Here is a 17,650-nt window from a genome sequence, read left to right on the forward strand (position 1 = left end):
TGTATGTGTGCGAGTGTGTGTGTGTGTGTGTGTGTAGAGAGAGAGAGAGAGAGATAAATAGATATGAAGGGAGAGGGAGAGAGAGAAAAAACACTGTTTCCTTATCTTTTATGGCTGTGAGTTGATGGGAAAGGACTAATATTTTAAAATCAAGAAGTGACACTATAATCAGGTATGAAAAGTTAATTACAGAATTAAAGTTATGCTTCGGGGATGGGTCTGGGGGGTGGAAAAGGACCTTTTGGTTACAAGCTCTGAAGTAGTATCCAACTTATAGTAGTCTCTAACTCTCAAATATTTTATATATATATATATATATATATATATATATCTCCAAGTAATTAACAAATACATATTTATTAATTTATATATATATTTATTAATTACTTGGATTACATCAATGTTTATAGCAGCACAATTTACAATAGCTAAACTGTGGAGCCAACCTAGATGCCCTTCAGTAGATGAATGTATAAAAAAATATGGCATATATATACACAATGGAATTTTACTCCCCAATAAAAGAGAATAAAATCATAGCATTTGCAGGTAAATGGATGACATTTGGAGGAGATAATGCTAAGTGAAGTTAGCCAATCCCCCAAAAAACAAATGTCGAATGTTTTCTCTGATATAAGGAGGCTGATCATGGTGGGATAGGGAGGGGGAGCATGGGAGGAATAGATGAACTCTAGATAGGGCAGAGGGGTGGGAGGGGAAGGGAGGGGGCAGGGGAATAGCAGTAGAATGTGATGGACATCCTTATCCAAAGTACATGTATGAAGACACGAATTGGGTGTCAACATACTTTATATACAAACAGAGATATAAAAAATTGTGGTTATATTGTAATAAGAATTGTAATGCAAAAAAAAGTACATCTATAAAGACATGAATTGGCGTGAACATACTTTATATACAAAGATATGAAAAATTGTGCTCTATAGGTATAATAAGAATTGTAATACATTCCGCTGTCATATATTTAAAAAAATAAAATCAATTAAAAAAAAATAGAAGTGTGCATGGCTTTGGCCATCATAGAAGCCAACTGTCAGCTTGGTGGCGCTGTTCAGCTTCTAGCCAGGAGGTCCAACCCTTATCCTGGAATCGCCTACCTGCATCTGGAGGACTGTATCAGGTGTACCCTTATCACACGTAGGGAACACTGAATTAGAGGCCTGGTCTCCAGTAGACCCAACAGAGAAGGCTTCTTGTCTATTAATTGAAGGTCCCAGACACAGCCACCCTGTCTCCAAAAATTAGTGGACTGTTCTAATTTCAAATGTTCTTGTTGGCTGCTGAAAAGACCAGGAAATTCCAATATTTCTTCCTCTCCCATGAGAGAATAGCTTAAAAATTCATTGTCAGAAAATGTATCTGAATATTTGCTTTGGAAAATTGGTTGTTAAGTTCTTAGGAGTTGTTTATGGATTTTGGGAAAGATTAAGAATTATAAGGCAGAATCAGCAGGAGAAAATACTTAATTCTGCAACTACTGCAGCATTTGAAATAAATTATTGGGGCATCTGGTTGAAATATACACAACCCAAGTACCCTCGTTGATCAAAGTGCACAGCGACGCAATCTTTTAGGAAGGCAATTTGATAACTCACTGTTTATTAAAATACTTAAAAATTCATACACTTTGATTCAACAATTCTAGTTCTAGGAATTTATCCCTTAGAAATACTTACTCAAGTATGCAAAAAATATGTGCAACTAGGTTTTTTATTGTGGCTATTTGTAATAATAAAATATTAGAAATATTCAAGTGCTAACGTTCAGGGATTAATGACATAGAGTTATAGCTTCAAATACAATATAGTTATCAAAAGGAAGGAATTGCCCTGTATGTACCATGGGACAAATATTCACAGTAGTTTGTTGCACAGGAAAGTAAATACAAATGAGGATCTATGGTATGATCTCATGTTTTATTTAAATACGCATACATAATTGCTGACCTTTGTTGAGTTATAGCTCTGCATTTGGGGTCCTACTAAGGGGGGCTCATATGCACCAATTCATCATCCCAATAAGTTTTAGGATAGGTGTTACTATTATCTCTACTTTTCATAAAAACTGAGGCACAGGGAGATTAAGTGATTTTTCTCAAGGGCCTACCACTAAAAAGTGATAAGATTGGACCCGAACTCAGGTATATTCAATTCCAGAGCTCATGATCTTGAACTATCACATGATACAGCCTTTGACATGCCAAATTTTGCATATATAAAAAACATCTGGATGAATAGTGTTCAGGAAGCCAAGGAAAATTCTCTAGGTGATTTCATGTTCAATATAATTGTGTGTGTCCTAAACTTTGTATGTGTATAAATTAAAATGGGTATTCATTTTTACATACTTTTTATAGGTATGAACAAACAATAATGTTTGGTTAGAAAACAAGTAATGTAGAATGCTCCTCATCACTTTTTTTTGTTGAGTACTTATTGATCTCCTGTGGTTTGCCAGAGTGAGGACTGAGATGAATGGAACCCAGGTCCTGTCGTGGAGGAACTTATGAAATCCAGTCAAGGGTCTTGTCTAGCTCTGTCACGCTGGAAATTTGCTTTAGATTTTGGTTAGCTGTGAGAAATGTGGCTGAGCTAAGAGGTGTCAACATTCAAAATGTCTTCCTCCCTCCCTCTCTCCCTCCCTCTCTCCCTCCCTCTCTCTTTTTCTTTCTTCTCTCTTAGGGTTGGGGATTGAACCCAGGGCCTCCCTCATGGTAGGTAAGTGCTCTATCACTGAACAAGACTCCCAACCCACTTCTTTCACCCAATGGAACCCAGGCCTGTGCCAGGCTCTGAATGCTATACTCTCTCTACAGAAGTTATCATTGGTTCAACAAACATTTTCAGTACTGGGTTTAGGCATGGGAACTGGGGATCCTGGCTGATAAAGTTTCCTGCTGATAAAAGCTCACCGTATGGTGGGGAGAACAGATGTACTTACAAATAGTTAAAAATTTCTTCTAATGTTCTATACCACAGTAGGATAACTACAGTTGACAACAATTAATTGAATATTTTAAAATAGCTAGTATAGAGAGGATTTTGAATGTCCTCCCCCACAAAAAATGATAATTGTCTAAGGGGCTGTGTGCCAATCACTCTGATTTGATCATTACACATTGTATACATATATTGATACATTACTCTCTACCCCATTTGTATGTATAATTAATGTGTGTCAATTAAAAATAAAAATATATTATTTGTTTATTTATTAGTGCTGGGGTTTGAACACAGGGTTTCACACATACTAAGCATGTGCTGTACCACTGAGTTACATTCCCAGCCAGAATGGAAGCATAATAGTAAAAATATTTTCCTTGGTGCTAATAATTATAATAACTAACATTTAAGAAGTGCTGGGCTGGGATTGTGGCTCAGTGGTAGAGTGTTTGTCTAGCACCGGGTCTGATCCTCAGCACCACATAAAAATAAATAAATAAGCTGGGGATGTGGCTCAAGCGGTAGCGCGCTCGCCTGGCATGCGTGCGGCCGGGGTTCGTTCCTCAGCACCACATACAAACAAAGATGTTGTGTCCGCCGAAAACTAAAAAATAAATATTAAAAAAAAAAATTCTCTCTCTCTCTGTCTGTCTCTCACTCTCTCTTTAAAAAATAAATAAATAAAGTAAAGGTATTGTGTCCATCTATGATTAAAAAAATTTCAAAAAATAAAAAAAGAAGTCCTTACCATATTCAAAGCCACAGGTTCAATCCCCAGAACTGCAAAAGAAAAGGCACTGTTTCAAACACTTCTTATATATACTAATTTATTGAATAATTAACCCTGTGAAGTATTATTATTCTTATTGTATCCATATTACAGATGAGAAAACTGAGGCCCAGAGAGATTAGGCAGCTTGCCTAAGATAACACAGCTAGGAAGAGAGTGGCCTGGGATTTCAATCCAGGAAAGTGCTTCAGAGAGCACCATCAAAGAGCCTGGCTTGTGGTAGAACAGTTGTCATCACAATACTGTTAACAACTATCACAAATCACGCAACTGTTGCAGATGACACAGCTCTGTGGGATTTAAAGTACTTTCATGTACTAGACATGTCTTTCTTTGCATTGGGTGGTCCCCAAATTGAGGAGGTTTTCTACATCTTCTCTGACTCACATGTTCAAAGGGGTAGTGGCCACTGTGGAGATCTGTGCTGGTAGAGGTTTAAAAATCAGGTTATTGGATGGGTCATACCTGGATATAAGGTAGAGTATTTTCACACTCCCATTTCTCACGGTAAGAAGATTGCAAAAAAAAAAAAAGAAAATTGGGGATGGGGTGGGGTCAAGTGGAATGTATAAATTCTTAAGATATAGATGAAATAGTCAAATATCTATGTGTGTTATTTAATTTGTTATCTTAGGTGTGCATGCACAGAGTTCAGAATTATTTCAATATATTAGGGATTTTCTCACTCTCAGCTCACAAAATAATTTTCTTCAATCTCTTGCTGAGCCCCTGGGATCTCAGTATCTTAACTATGGAGATGGTTTCTGCATCACTCAGATCACTTTCAAAGTCATATAATTTCCCCTGTTGTTTACGTTGTGATCCTGCACTTTAATGACACTGATACTAAAATATTTCATCCTACATGTCCTTAACCTCAGGAAAGATTGTCTTTCCATTTCTCCTATAGGTTTGTGTTTATGATCCTTCTCTTCTTCTTCTTCTTCTTCTTCTTTTTTTTTTTTTTTTTTTTTTGGTACCAGAGATTGGACTCAGGGGCACTGGACCACTGAGTCACATCCCCAGCCCTATTTTATATTTCATTTAGAGACAGGATCTCACTGAGTTGCTTAGCATCTTGCTTTTGCTGAGGCTGGCTTTGAACTCATGATCCTCCTGCGTCAGCCTCCTGAGCTACTGGGATTACAGATGTGGATCACCTCACCCGGCTGTATTTATGATCTTAACATTTAATATGTTGCTCTTTTTTTTTCCTTAATGTACTTGTTTTTAAAATCCTCTTTCATAAAACTTGCAAAAGACTTGCATAACACTTGGTCATAAGGCCAACCCCCAGGGTAATGACTTAACATCTGTGTCAAAGTTGTTCACTTTTATTTTTTAAACACTTTTTCCAGGTGACTTCCATCTATTGGTCTTCCCAAACAATGCTTCGTCTTTTAAAATAAGGTAATAGACTTTAGGGAATATGTAAGATGCTGCGAGTCTTTGTAAGAACTTAAGTCATTTTGGAGGGGCAAACCCTCTGCCTTCTATGCAGGTGTCTGTCGCATGTTAACCTCATGTATTAAACACAGCAAGCCTGAGGCAGATCTGCATGTTGGGCACTCTCCCCATTTAACATGCCAGTCAGTTGAGACTTAGAAGGGAAGTGACTTAACCAAGGTCCCTAGCAAGTGCCAGAGCTGGGGCATAACTTAAATCCAAGTCTATCTGATTCTTTTCCCTCCATGTCTCTGATGAATGCCCTGGAAAAGTCTCTCAGCCACCTCCCTAGTTCAGATGGCTGGCCCTCCTTAAGAATGAGAGGCTGAAGCCCTGTGTGGTGGCGCACACCTGTAATTTCAGGGGCTCGGGAGGCTGAGGCAGAAGGATAAAGAGTTTAAAGCCAGCCTCAGCAAAAGCAAGGCCCTAAGCAACTCAGGAGACCCTGTCTCTAAATGAAATACTAAATAGGGCTGGAGATGGGGCTCAGTGGTCGAGTGCCCTTGACTTCAATCCCCAGTACCCCCCCTACCAAGAAAAAAGAATGAGGGGCCGTGTTGACAGAACTCTAACTCTGATTAATTTGTTATTCTTTTATTGCCTTATGGTTGCATAGCTGTATGCAATATTTCATAAAAAAATGGCAAAACAATTTGCAAATATAAAAAGCAAACGCTTAATTTTAATTTTGGGGTTTCTGTTTTAAATTCATTGGAAAACCACAAATAACACTGGAATGAACTCCCAGCGTGAGATCTATAAAGATTCCTGGAAGCTGCTCTTAAGTCCTGAAAAGGTGTGTTTGTTCATGCTTGTTTTGTTCTTGAAAATTAATTCTTTAAAAAAATTTTTTTTTTAGTTATAGATGGACACAATACCTTTATTTTATTTGCTTATTTATTTATTTATTTGGAGGAGGTACCAGGAATTGAACTCAGGGGGATTCGAATACTGAGCCACATCTCCAGCCCTAGTTTGTATTTTATTTAGAGACAGGGTCTCACTGAGATGCTTCGCGCATTGCTAAATTGCTGAAGCTGGCTTTGAACTCGTGATCCTCCTGCTTCAGCCTCCCCAGCCGCTGGGATTACAGGCCTGTTCACCACACCTGGCTTGTTTATTTATTTATTTTTTTATGTGGTGCTGAGGATCGAACCCAGTGCCTCACATGTGCTAGGCAAGTGCTCCACCACTGAGCCCCAGCCACAGCCCTGAAAAAGAACTCTTTAAGGCATGAAGTGGAAAGAGTCAGTGGTGCTGTCCTTAGAAGTACAAGGTCCCTTTCAATGGAGTACTGGAGCTAGACCCTCTCTGCTCGTGAGAGCTGATGATGCACATCTCTTTCCAGCTCTGAACAGCAACATCATTCTTGCAGCCTGAACAGCCACAATGGGAGTATTTACACCCTAGAAATTGGCAACCCTACAAATCAAGGGTTCTTGTGAACAGTAAACTTCCTTCTTAACCTGGACCTCCATCCCATTTATGGTCCCGAGAGGCAAACTCTTTCTCTAAATCCTTCCAGAGATGTATCTTACATATATAAGCATATGTATGTACATATTTACATATTTTAAATGGTAAATAAACCATTTAAACAGTGGTCTTCTCTGTGCGGGTATATATATGTGTGTGTAATATGCTATTACATATTACACTATTCACAGCATATATAATTATAAGGATATATATTTATTTATATATGCATATGTAACCTCAGGAATTTTATATACACACACACACACATATATATCATGGATTTTATTGTCTCAGGGATGAATATGTATATATATAATCTCAGATATTATTCTAAATGAGAGCATATACAGCTAATTATTTTATTTTATTTTTAAAATTTTGGTACGAGGGATTTAACCCAGGGACACTTAACCACCGAGCCGCATCCCAGTCCTTTTCATTTTTTATTTTGCAACAGGGTCTTGCTTGCTAAGTTGCTTAGGGCCTTGCTAAGTTACTGAGGCTGCCTTTGAACTTGCGATCCTCCTGCCTCAGCCTCCCAAGCCACTGGGATTACAGGCATGTGCCATCATATCTGGCTAAATCTAATTTATTTTTAAGGACTGCCCATTATTCCACTTTGGATGTACCATGATTTATTTAACCAGCCTATGTGGATGACATTTAGGTTGTTTCCTGTCTCTTGCCAGTACAAACAATGGACATTATTATAATTTCCACATTCAAGGTGGAAATTATAATAATGTCCATTGTGCTAAAGGCTTGAACTCCAGGGTGGTGCTGTTGGGAGGCAGTGAAACCTTTGAGAGGTGAGCCTCACAAGAGGTCCTTAAGGGAACAGTTTTCTCTGTCCCACACTCTTACCACACTCTTTTTTTTTTAAACAAGAGTTAATAATATTTATTCATATATTGTTTACTGAACACATCATTAGAAACTTTAAGACCAAATAAAACTGAAGAGCCAATGTTTAGCACTGAAAATCTAACAGCATTAAAAGAATTATGAATGCAGGGAAATTCACTTTAATATGTCTAATGAGAAAAAAAACTATTTGTAATTCTCCAAGTAGACAGAGTGCGCAAGTTAGAAAATGCAAAAACTTTAAGTAACTTCTCATCTACATATGACCCTTAATCATTTCCTTGAGTCCTTGAAATGGAGAAAATGATTCCCTATGCAAAATATTTTCAAATATATACTGAATAACAACTCATAGCTTCTCATTTAACCTATAACCAGAAGAAAAGTACCATTATCATCTCCTTTTACAGATCAGTGATGCAAGGGTAAGCCTGTGGTTGAGGCAATTTGTCAGAATCAGTTTCCTAACTTGAGACTGGGTCTGTGCCCTGCCCTGACCACAAACTAGTTGCTTGCTCCTCCCCATTGTCTTTTTTTCTCTACAAATTCAGGGATTGAATTTTCTTACTATTGAGAATATTTTTTATTGGTTGTTCAAAACATTACAAAGCTCTTGACATATCATATTTCATATATTTGATTCAAGTGGGTTATGAACTCACGTTTTTACATACTGCCATACTAGTGACTGTTGTATTCTGCTACCTTTCCTATCCTCTACTATCCCCCCTCCCCTCCCCTCTCCTCCCATCTTCTCTCTCTACTCCATCTACTGTAATTCATTTCTCTCCCTTTTTTTCCCTTTCCCCTCACATCCTCTTATATGTAATTTTGTATAACAATGAGGGTCTCCTTCCATTTCCATGCAATTTCCCTTCTCTCTCCCTTTCCCTCCCACCTCTCGTCTCTGTTTAATGTTTATCTTTTCCTCATGCTCTTCCTCCCTGCTCTGTTCTTAGTTGCTCTCCTTATATCAAAGAAGACATTTGGCATTTGTTTTTTAGGGATTGGCTAGCTTCACTTAGCATAATCTGCTCTAATGCCATCCATTTCCCTGCAAATGCCATGATTTTTGTCATTTTTTAGTGCTGAGTAATACTCCATTGTGTATAAATGCCACATTTTTTTTTATCCATTCATCTATTGAAGGGCATCTAGGTTGGTTCCACAGTCTAGCTATTGTGAATTGTGAATTGCTGCTAGGAACATCGATGTAGCAGTATCCCTATAGTATGCTCTTTTAAGGTCTTCAGGGAATATGTCCGAGAAGGGCAATAGCTGGGTCAAATGGTGGTTCCATGCCCAGCTTTCCCAGGAATCTCCATACTGCTTTCCAAATTGGCCGTACCAATTTGCAGTCCCACCAGCAATGTACAAGTGTACCCTTTTCCCCACATCCTCGCCAGCACTTGTTGTTGTTTGACTTCATAATGGCTGCCAGTCTTACTGGAGTGAGATGGTATCTTAGGGTGGTTTTGATTTGCATTTCTCTGACTGCTAGAGATGGTAAGCATTTTTTCACGTACTTGTTGATTGATTGTATGTCCTCCTCTGAGAAGTGTCTGTTCAGGTCCTTGGCCCATTTGTTGATTGGGTTATTTGTTTTCTTATTGTTTAATTTTTTGAGTTCTTTGTATACTCTGGATATTAGGGCTCTATCTGAAGTGTGAGGAGTAAAGATTTGTTCCCAGGATGCAGGCTCCCTATTTACCTCTCTTGTTATTTCTCTTGCTGAGAAAAAACTTTTTAGTTTGAGTAAGTCCCATTTGTTGATTCTTGTTTTGAACTCTTGTGGTATGGGTGTCCTATTAAGGAATTTGGATCCCAACCCCACAATATGTAGATTGGAGCCAACTTTTTCTTCTATCAGACGCAGAGTCTCTGATTTGATATCAAGCTCTTTGATCCATTTTGAGTTAACTTTTGTGCATGGTGAGAGAAAGGGATTCAGTTTCATTTTGTTGCATATGGATTTCTAGTTTTCCCAGCACCATTTGTTGAAGATGCTATCCTTCCTCTATTGCATGCTTTTAGCCCCTTTGTTGAATATAAGATAGTTGTAATTTTGTGGATTGTCCTCTATTCTGTACCATTGTAATTGTAATTTTGTGGATTTGTCCTCTATTCTGTACCATTGGTCCACCCGCCTGTTTTGGTACCAGTACCATGCTGTTTTTGTTACTACTGCTCTGTAGTACAGTTTGAAATCTGGTATCGCTATACCTCCTGATTGACACTTCCTGCTTAGAATTGCTTTTGCTATTCTGGGTCTTTTATTTTTCCATATGAATTTTATGATTGCTTTATCTATTTCTACAAGAAATACCACTGGGATTTTGATGGCATTGCATTGAGCCTATAGAGAACTTTTGGTAATATCGCCATTTTGATAATGTTAGTTCTGCCTATCCATGAACAGGGTATATTTTTCCATCTTCTAAGATCTTCTTCTATTTCTCTCTTTAGGGTTCTGTAGTTTTCATTGTATAAATCTTTCACCTCTTTTGTTAGGTTGATTCCCAAGTATTTTATTTTTTTTTTGAGGATATTGTGAATGGGGTGGTTTTCCTCATTTCCATTTCAGAAGATTTGTCGCTGATATACAGTCTTACCACACTCTTGCTGCTTCATTGGAATCCCCAAGCAGTGGGTCCCTTAGTCTTGGACTGAAATCTCTGAAACTGTGAGCCAAAATAATTATTTTCTCTTTATAAATTAATCATCTCAGGTACTTTGTTACAGTAACGGGAAGCTGACTAACCAAGGCTTTGAGTAACCTTGTCTTGTTGGGTGTGCAGATGCACACCAGGGAATCCCAGCAACTTGGGAGGTTGAGGCAGGAGGATTTCCAGCTTTGCAACTTATTGAGAACCTGTCTCAAAATAAAAATTTTAAAAAGAGAGGGCTGGGGTGTAGCTCAGAGTTGAACATTCCTGGGTTCAATCTCCACTACCACAAATAAATAACTAGACTGGTCTTTTTAAAAAAAATTTTATTATTGGTTGTTCAAAACATTACATAGCTCTTGACACATCATATTTCATACATTTGAATCAAGTGGGTTATGAACTCCCATTTTTACCCCGTATACAGATTGCAGAATCACATCGTAGACTGGTCTTTTGCACATGAGTATTTCTGTGTACTCAATTACTGGACATGGAACTATTAAATCAAAGGATGTGGGCATTTAAAATTCTGATTTGTTTAATTTCTGATTGAGTTTTGCCAACTTAGTCTCTAACCAACTGTAGATAAGTTTTGGAGTCCCCATAGCCTTGGGACACTGTTCAGTTTTCTGATGGGCACCACCTGATAGTCTTGGCACCTTGGACAGGCAAATGACTCCCATTAGTGTCTTGATGGAGAAACCCAGGAGTAGGGAGGACAGGGACCTTCCCATGACCACCCAGACCCAGGCTTCTGCACCCAAAGCAAAGAAATGGCAGATCCGGGTGGTGACTGGAACATCAGCCCTGCCAAGAAGTGGCCAGTAGCTCCCGGGCATTGAAATTCTAAGGCCTTGCTTGGCAGGCTCTCTAGAACCCTTGTTTTTCTTGAGTGTAATTTCTTGGGAACATGAGGATCGAGAGGGTGTAAAGCTCTACTGCTCAGGACGCTCCGTTACAGTGTGTTCTCTGTTGCTGGGACAGACTCAGCCTTCTGAAAACAGACATCATCTCCCTCTACTCCATCTCCATAGAACTTCCTGAAGCTCTACATTTGTCTAAGATCCCAGAACAGCTGGGTGTGGGGGGTGCACACCTGTAATCCCAGAGTCTTGGGAGGCTGAGGCAGGAGGATTCTGAGCTCAAAGCCAGCCTCAGCAACTCAGCGAGGCACTAAGCAACTCCGTGAGACCCTGTCTCTAAATAAAACACAAAATAGGGCTGGGGATGTGGCTCAGTGGTTGAGTGCCCCTGAGTTCAATCCCTAGTACTCCCCTCCACCAATAAAAAGATCTTGGAACCGAACAACAGTAGCGTCTGGAAATTGTTTAGAAATGCATAATTTCGAACCCCATAGAAGAATGAATAAATCAGGCACTCTGGGGTTGGGGGCCCAAAATCCGGGTTCTTCAGGTTGTGCTCTTGAGTACTCAAGCCTGAGAATCAACTGAATTCCAAAATAAGGTCTGTAGCTTTGGAATGTGTTGCCCCTCTTCTCCATGTACCCCAAACCACCTTCCCACGCTATTTCCTTTCTCTATCCACCGCTTCTGAACACACACCTAGCTCCTTCTGAAACCTCCCTCTATGTTCTCACCTTTGGGCTTGGGGCAGAAACCTCTAGTTGTTCTCCAGTTTCTCCTAGAGCCATAGGAGCCCTCATGTTTAGATTGCATTGCCCAGCCTCCCTTGCAGTTACGTTCTGGCCCATGTGATATGAGCAGAAGTGCTGTACAACTTCTTTATTTTTAACTTTTTTTCAGGACTGGGGATCAAACCCAGGACCATGTACCTCCTTAGGCAAGTGCCCTACCACTGAGCCACATCCCCAGCCAAAGTGTGTAACTTGTGAATTGTGCCCTTAGATGGAGAGGTCATGCCTTCCTGCCCCTTCTCCACTTCCACTGCAAGAATACAGACATGGTGACTGGGGACCATGCAGATGGACAGAGGCTGGGCCTCCTGAGCATCAGGAAGGAAGGAGCATGGGCTCCTGATCCTCTGGGGTCACCATGGGAACCATACATTAGGTAAGCCTGGATCATGGTAAAAGAAAGAAAGAAACTTCCATTTCAGTTTGACCACTGTTACTTTAGCTCAGTGCTAAGACATCCCACTGTCCTCCTTCCCTCGGATGCTGTCCTACTTACTGGCCAGCACCTTTCTTTTCCTTTCGAGGACCATGTCAAATGTGCCCCTGTTCCCTGATCCCAGGAAGGTTGATTTCTCTTCACTGAGTGCTCATCCCTTTACAATCTCCATTGCTGGCGGGAGTGGGGTCAAGTCATTTCCCAGGAGATCAGAGGCCCCTTGAGGCAGGGGCCACCCTCGGGCATCTTGGAATATCGGGTTTAGTGTCTGACATAGCAAACATTTTTCGGTGGCAATATTAAGTTATCACCATCACTTTTCTGAGTTCCTTACTAAAATAAGCTTGGATAAATTCTTGGGGTGAGATCTGAGAACCGATTCATAAGCCGAAATGGTGGCCTGAAATTCTTTTCTCCTTCCCGGGGCAGCTGTGGACCAAGTGGGCTGAGACTGGCCACTCATGGGTACCCTGTGAACAGCCTCGGGAAGTTAGGGTTATGAGAAAGATTTAAAATTAGCAGAAAATAATTTAGTACGTCTCTGTGTGACCTGCTGAGCCCCTTCCTCCCAGGCTTGCTCTGAATGGTGTGCAGAGGCCTCAAGGGCAAGACTCGTGAGAAATCATGACACAGGGAGACCTTTTCCAAAAGGCCACTCTGTCATTGCATGCCCAGGTCTCATGCCTCAGGACCCTCCTAGCTTCTCAGAACAATGTTTGTTCCGTCGGACCAAGCTATACCAGAACAAGCTGACCTTTATTCTGACTCAGAACTAAAAGTCTACAGCAATGTACTGTCAAGCAGATTGGCGCTCTCTCTCTCTCTCTCTCTCTCTCTCTCTCTCTCTCTCTCTCTCTCTCTCTCTCTCCCCCTCTGTCCTCCTTCTCTCTTAGCAAACAAATCATTCATCTTCTGTTGCATCTCAGCTATTTATTGGGTATTAGTTTTGTGCTAGGCACCGTACAAGGCACTTGATAAAAAATAGACTCTTTCTGCCCTTGCTCACTGTCAGGAGCACTTGGGGACAAATCACAACAACACAGGAGTTTCCAAAGTGTGGCTCAGGGATACATGGGGGCCTGAGAGTCTTTGAGGAGATCTATGAGGTTAAAACCATTTTTGTTCTGATTTGGTTATTATTTATTTATTTATTGGCAGTACTGGGGCTTGAACCCAAAGGTGCTCTACCACTGAGCCTTTTTAAATTTTTTTGAGACAGGGTCTCACTAAGTTAATAAGGCTGGCCTCGAACTTGCCATCTTCCAGCCTCAGCCTCCTGAGTTGCCAGGATTATAGGCATCCACCACCAAGCCCAGATAAAACTATTTTTATAAAAACATTAAGACATTATTTGCCTTGGTCCTACCTTAGAATTGAGTATTCTGCATATACACCTACAGGAAACCCTTCAGAGGCTGCGTGATGCGCTCTATCCCAACATATTATAATGCAGAAGCAGATATGGGAATCCAATTGTCTATGAAGCCATATAGTAAAGAGTTTTGCAGAAATAAGAATGTCATTCTTCTCACTTTATTTTTTGAAAAGACAATTATATTTCATAAAAACAGGGAGGCCCAGGCCAGAGTACTTGGTGGGTTTCTGTGGCCAAAGGCAGGACAGGTGGCAGCTTAGGACTGATTTAAATTAGTATGTAATTGGTTTATTATTGTTTTAAAAGACTATTATTAATAAAGACTTGCAAAATGTCTCCATTTTAGTTTTGAATATAGCAAATGTCATTGTAGTTCTCAATACTATTTTTTAAAAGTCATGATTTTGAGATCACTGTAGACTGATGTGCAATTGTAAAAAATAACACAGTGAGATCTTGAATACCAGTTCTCCCCTAGATATCCTAGATGACTTTTGTACAATAGCACAACCATGAAATTGGCATGGATATAAACTACCCACCGTATCCAGATTTCATGTCTTACATGTGTTGGTGTGTGTGTTTTTGTGTGTGTTTAATCTTATACAACTTTATTGATATAGATTTATATGACTATCATTAGAATAGAACCATCCATGACAAGGATCCTTTAGGCTTTTTTGTAGCAACAGCCAAATCCTTCTCTCCCTTCTCCCTAATCCCAGTTCTCTTTATATATAATATTGTCATTTCAAGAATGTTATATTAACTGAATGTGGTTGTGCAGGCTGAGGCAGGAAGATCACAAGTTCCAGGTCAGCCTTAGCAATTTAGCAAGACCCTGTCTCAAGATAAAAATCAAAAAGGGTTGGAGATATAACTCAGTGCTTGCCTAGCATGTGCAAAGCCCTGGGTTCAATCCCCAGCACTGTAAAAAAAACATAAAAAAGAATGTTACATAAATAGAAAAATGCAATATATAACCTTCATATTTTTCAGTACTGGGGATTGAACTCAGAGGCACTTTACCAGGTTTAATTTTTTAAGAAACTGATGTAAGTTTTTTTTTTTTCTGGGTGGCTGAACCACTTTATACTCCAGCCAATAACTCCTGAGTGACCCATCTTCTCCAGTCTCACCATTTCCCTTTTTCTCTGTGTTCTCAACCGCATTCTGAATTGCCGTTATTTTACCCATTCTGAGGGTTGCAGGGGGGTCTCTCATGATGGTTTTGATTTGCATTTTCCTAATAACTAATAATGTCGAGAATTTTGTGATATTTAATTGCCAACTCTACAGTTCCTTTTCAGTGTGATGTCTCTTGCCTGTTTTCTAATTAGGTTGTTTGTCTTCACGTGAGTTTTGAGAATTCTTCATATGTTGTGGATGCCAGTGCATTGTCGGATATGTGGTCTGCAAGCATTTTCTCTCAGTGCTTTTGACCCCCTCCACACAGTCTTTGTCAGAGCAAAAGGTTTTCATTTTGAACAATCTATTTTATTTATTTCTATCTTTTATGGATCATGCTTTTGATACTAACATTAAGAACTTCTCACCCAGCCCTATACCCTAAAGATTTCTTTTTCTTCTCCTTCTTCTTCTTCTTCTCCTCCTCCTCCTCCTCCTCCTCCTCCTCCTCCTCCTCCTCCTCCTCCTCCTCCTCCTCCTTCTTCTTCTTCTTCTTCTTCTTCTTCTTCTTCTTCTTCTTTTCCTAGTACCAGGGATTGAACCCAGGGGGCTTAAGACACATCCTCATCCCTTTTATCTTCTATTTTGAGACAGGGTCTTGCCAAGTTGCTGAAGCTGGTCTCAAACTTGCAATCCTCCTGTCTCAGCCTCCCAAGCCACTGGGATTATAGGCGTGTGCCACTGCACCCAGCTTCTCCTATTTTTTCTCTAAAAAAATTTTAGTGTTATATTTTGCATATGATGCCTGATCCATTTTGAGTTTTTGTTTTTTTGGTCAAAGTATAAAGTCTAGGTTGAAGTTCATATTTGTCTATGAATGTTGGTATGGTTTCATGTGTTCAAAACTTAATCCTTAGCCATATGTTCATAGTTTTTGAGAAGTGGTACCTCTGGGTCCAACCATGGATTAGTGCAATAATGGATTATGGGTTATTGAGGGAGTGATTTTATTATAAAAAGAGAGCTCTTGCCAGGCGCGGTGGTACATGCCTGTAATCCCGGCAGCTGGGAGGCTGAGACAGGAGGATCCCAAGTTCAAAGCCAGCCTCAGCAAAAGCGAGGAGCTAAGCAACTCAGTGAGACCCTGCCTCTAAATAAAATACAAAATAGGGCTGGGGATGTGGCTCAGTGGGCAAGTGCCCCTCAGTTGTTCAATGCCTGGTACAAAAAAAAAAAAAAAGAGAGAGAGAGAGAGCTCTCTGTTATACATGGTTTCTCTGTTTTACCTTGTGACACCCTCTGCCACATTACAATGCAGTGAGAAGGCCCTCACCAGATGCCAACCACATGCCAGCACCCATGTTTTGGATTTTCTAGCTTCCAGAATCATGTGTTAAATAAACTTCTATTCTTTATAGATTACACAGTCTGTGATATTTATTATAGCAACAGAAAATGGACTAAGACAAATGTCAATTATTTTTAAGGAGTCTTAGGACCAAAGGTTTGAGGACTTCTATAATAAGTTGTGTGAAGTACTTACTGTATGTCAATTATTGTGAAGCACTATGGGAAAGTTTTTTGTTTTTTTTTTTTGTATCAAGGATTGAACTCAGGGGCACTTCCCCACTGACCCACATCCCCAGCTCTATTTTGTATTTTATTTAGAGACAGGGTCTCACGGAGTTGCTTAGTGCCTCGCCTTTGCTGAGGCTGGCTTTGAACTCCCGATCCTCCTATCTGATCTTCCCTTCCCAGTGGCTGAGATTACAGGCATGCGCCACTGTGCCCGGCTATGGGTAAGTTTTTAAGCAAAGCAGTCCTAAAGGACTTCTTAGAGGAGGTGCATTTGAATTCGGCTTTGGAGGGTGAATTACAGAGGAGAACTCTTGTTTTATTCCCCCACCTTTTGTGTTCCATCGCCAGTGATATCCTTGGTGATGAGGTTAATTTTAAAGAAGAGAGGTGTGGAAAATAAATAGAAGAGCCCAAGGAGTGAGGCAGACCTTGGTTAAAAATCCTTCCTCACTAGCTAAGCTTTAGTTCTTTTATCTGTAAAATGAAGGAAATAATCAATTCTTTTCAAGGAAACTGAGAATTCAATGCGATAAGAATGGGGCCTGGCACAGGGGAATTCTCAGTGAATGGGGATCTTTCCTTCCTTCCCCTTTCATCATTTCTTCCACCTTTTCTCCAGCTTATGGACTTCAGCCTATGCTTGATTTCGTTCTCTTCCCCCATATTGTTGTCGATAAATGATTCTGATGTTTTGTGCATCTAATATCATAAAGCTGATGCCCAATCTGTAGTCACAGAGGACTTCTTAAAACACAGGTTGCTGGTCCCACTTGCAAGGTTTCTGATTCAGTAAGTTTGGTGTAGGACCCAAGAATTTGCTTTTCTTTTTCTTTTTTTAAAGAGAGAGAGAGAGAATTTTTTTAATATTTATTTTTTAGTTTTGGGCGGATACAACATCTTTGTTTGTATGTGGTGCTGAGGATTGAACCCAGGCCGCACGCATGCCAGGCGAGCGCACTACCGCTTGAGCCACATCCCCAGCCCAAGAATTTGCTTTTCTAACACATTTCTAAGGCATGATGCCTTTGCCGGGCCAGGAACCACACTTGGAGAAGATTCGCTCTCCAAGGTCCTCAATAAATTGTGCAGAGGGACTTAAAATGTTCTAATTCTCCATATAAACAGATCTCCAAAGATGTGGCTTCTATTTGTTTTGAAACTTCATGAAAATTTCTTGGGGGTGAGGGGAAGGCAGGCAGTGACTTCTGGTTTCAAGAAGGCTGTTTTGTTTATCCTGATTTTAATTGCCGGGAAAAAAAATACACAAC

This window comes from Marmota monax, unplaced genomic scaffold (assembly GCF_021218885.2).
Source record: "Marmota monax isolate L192 unplaced genomic scaffold, Marmota_monax_Labrador192_F-V1.1 WCK01_AAM20220418_F8-fsc00014, whole genome shotgun sequence".
Taxonomy (NCBI): Eukaryota; Metazoa; Chordata; class Mammalia; order Rodentia; family Sciuridae; genus Marmota; species Marmota monax.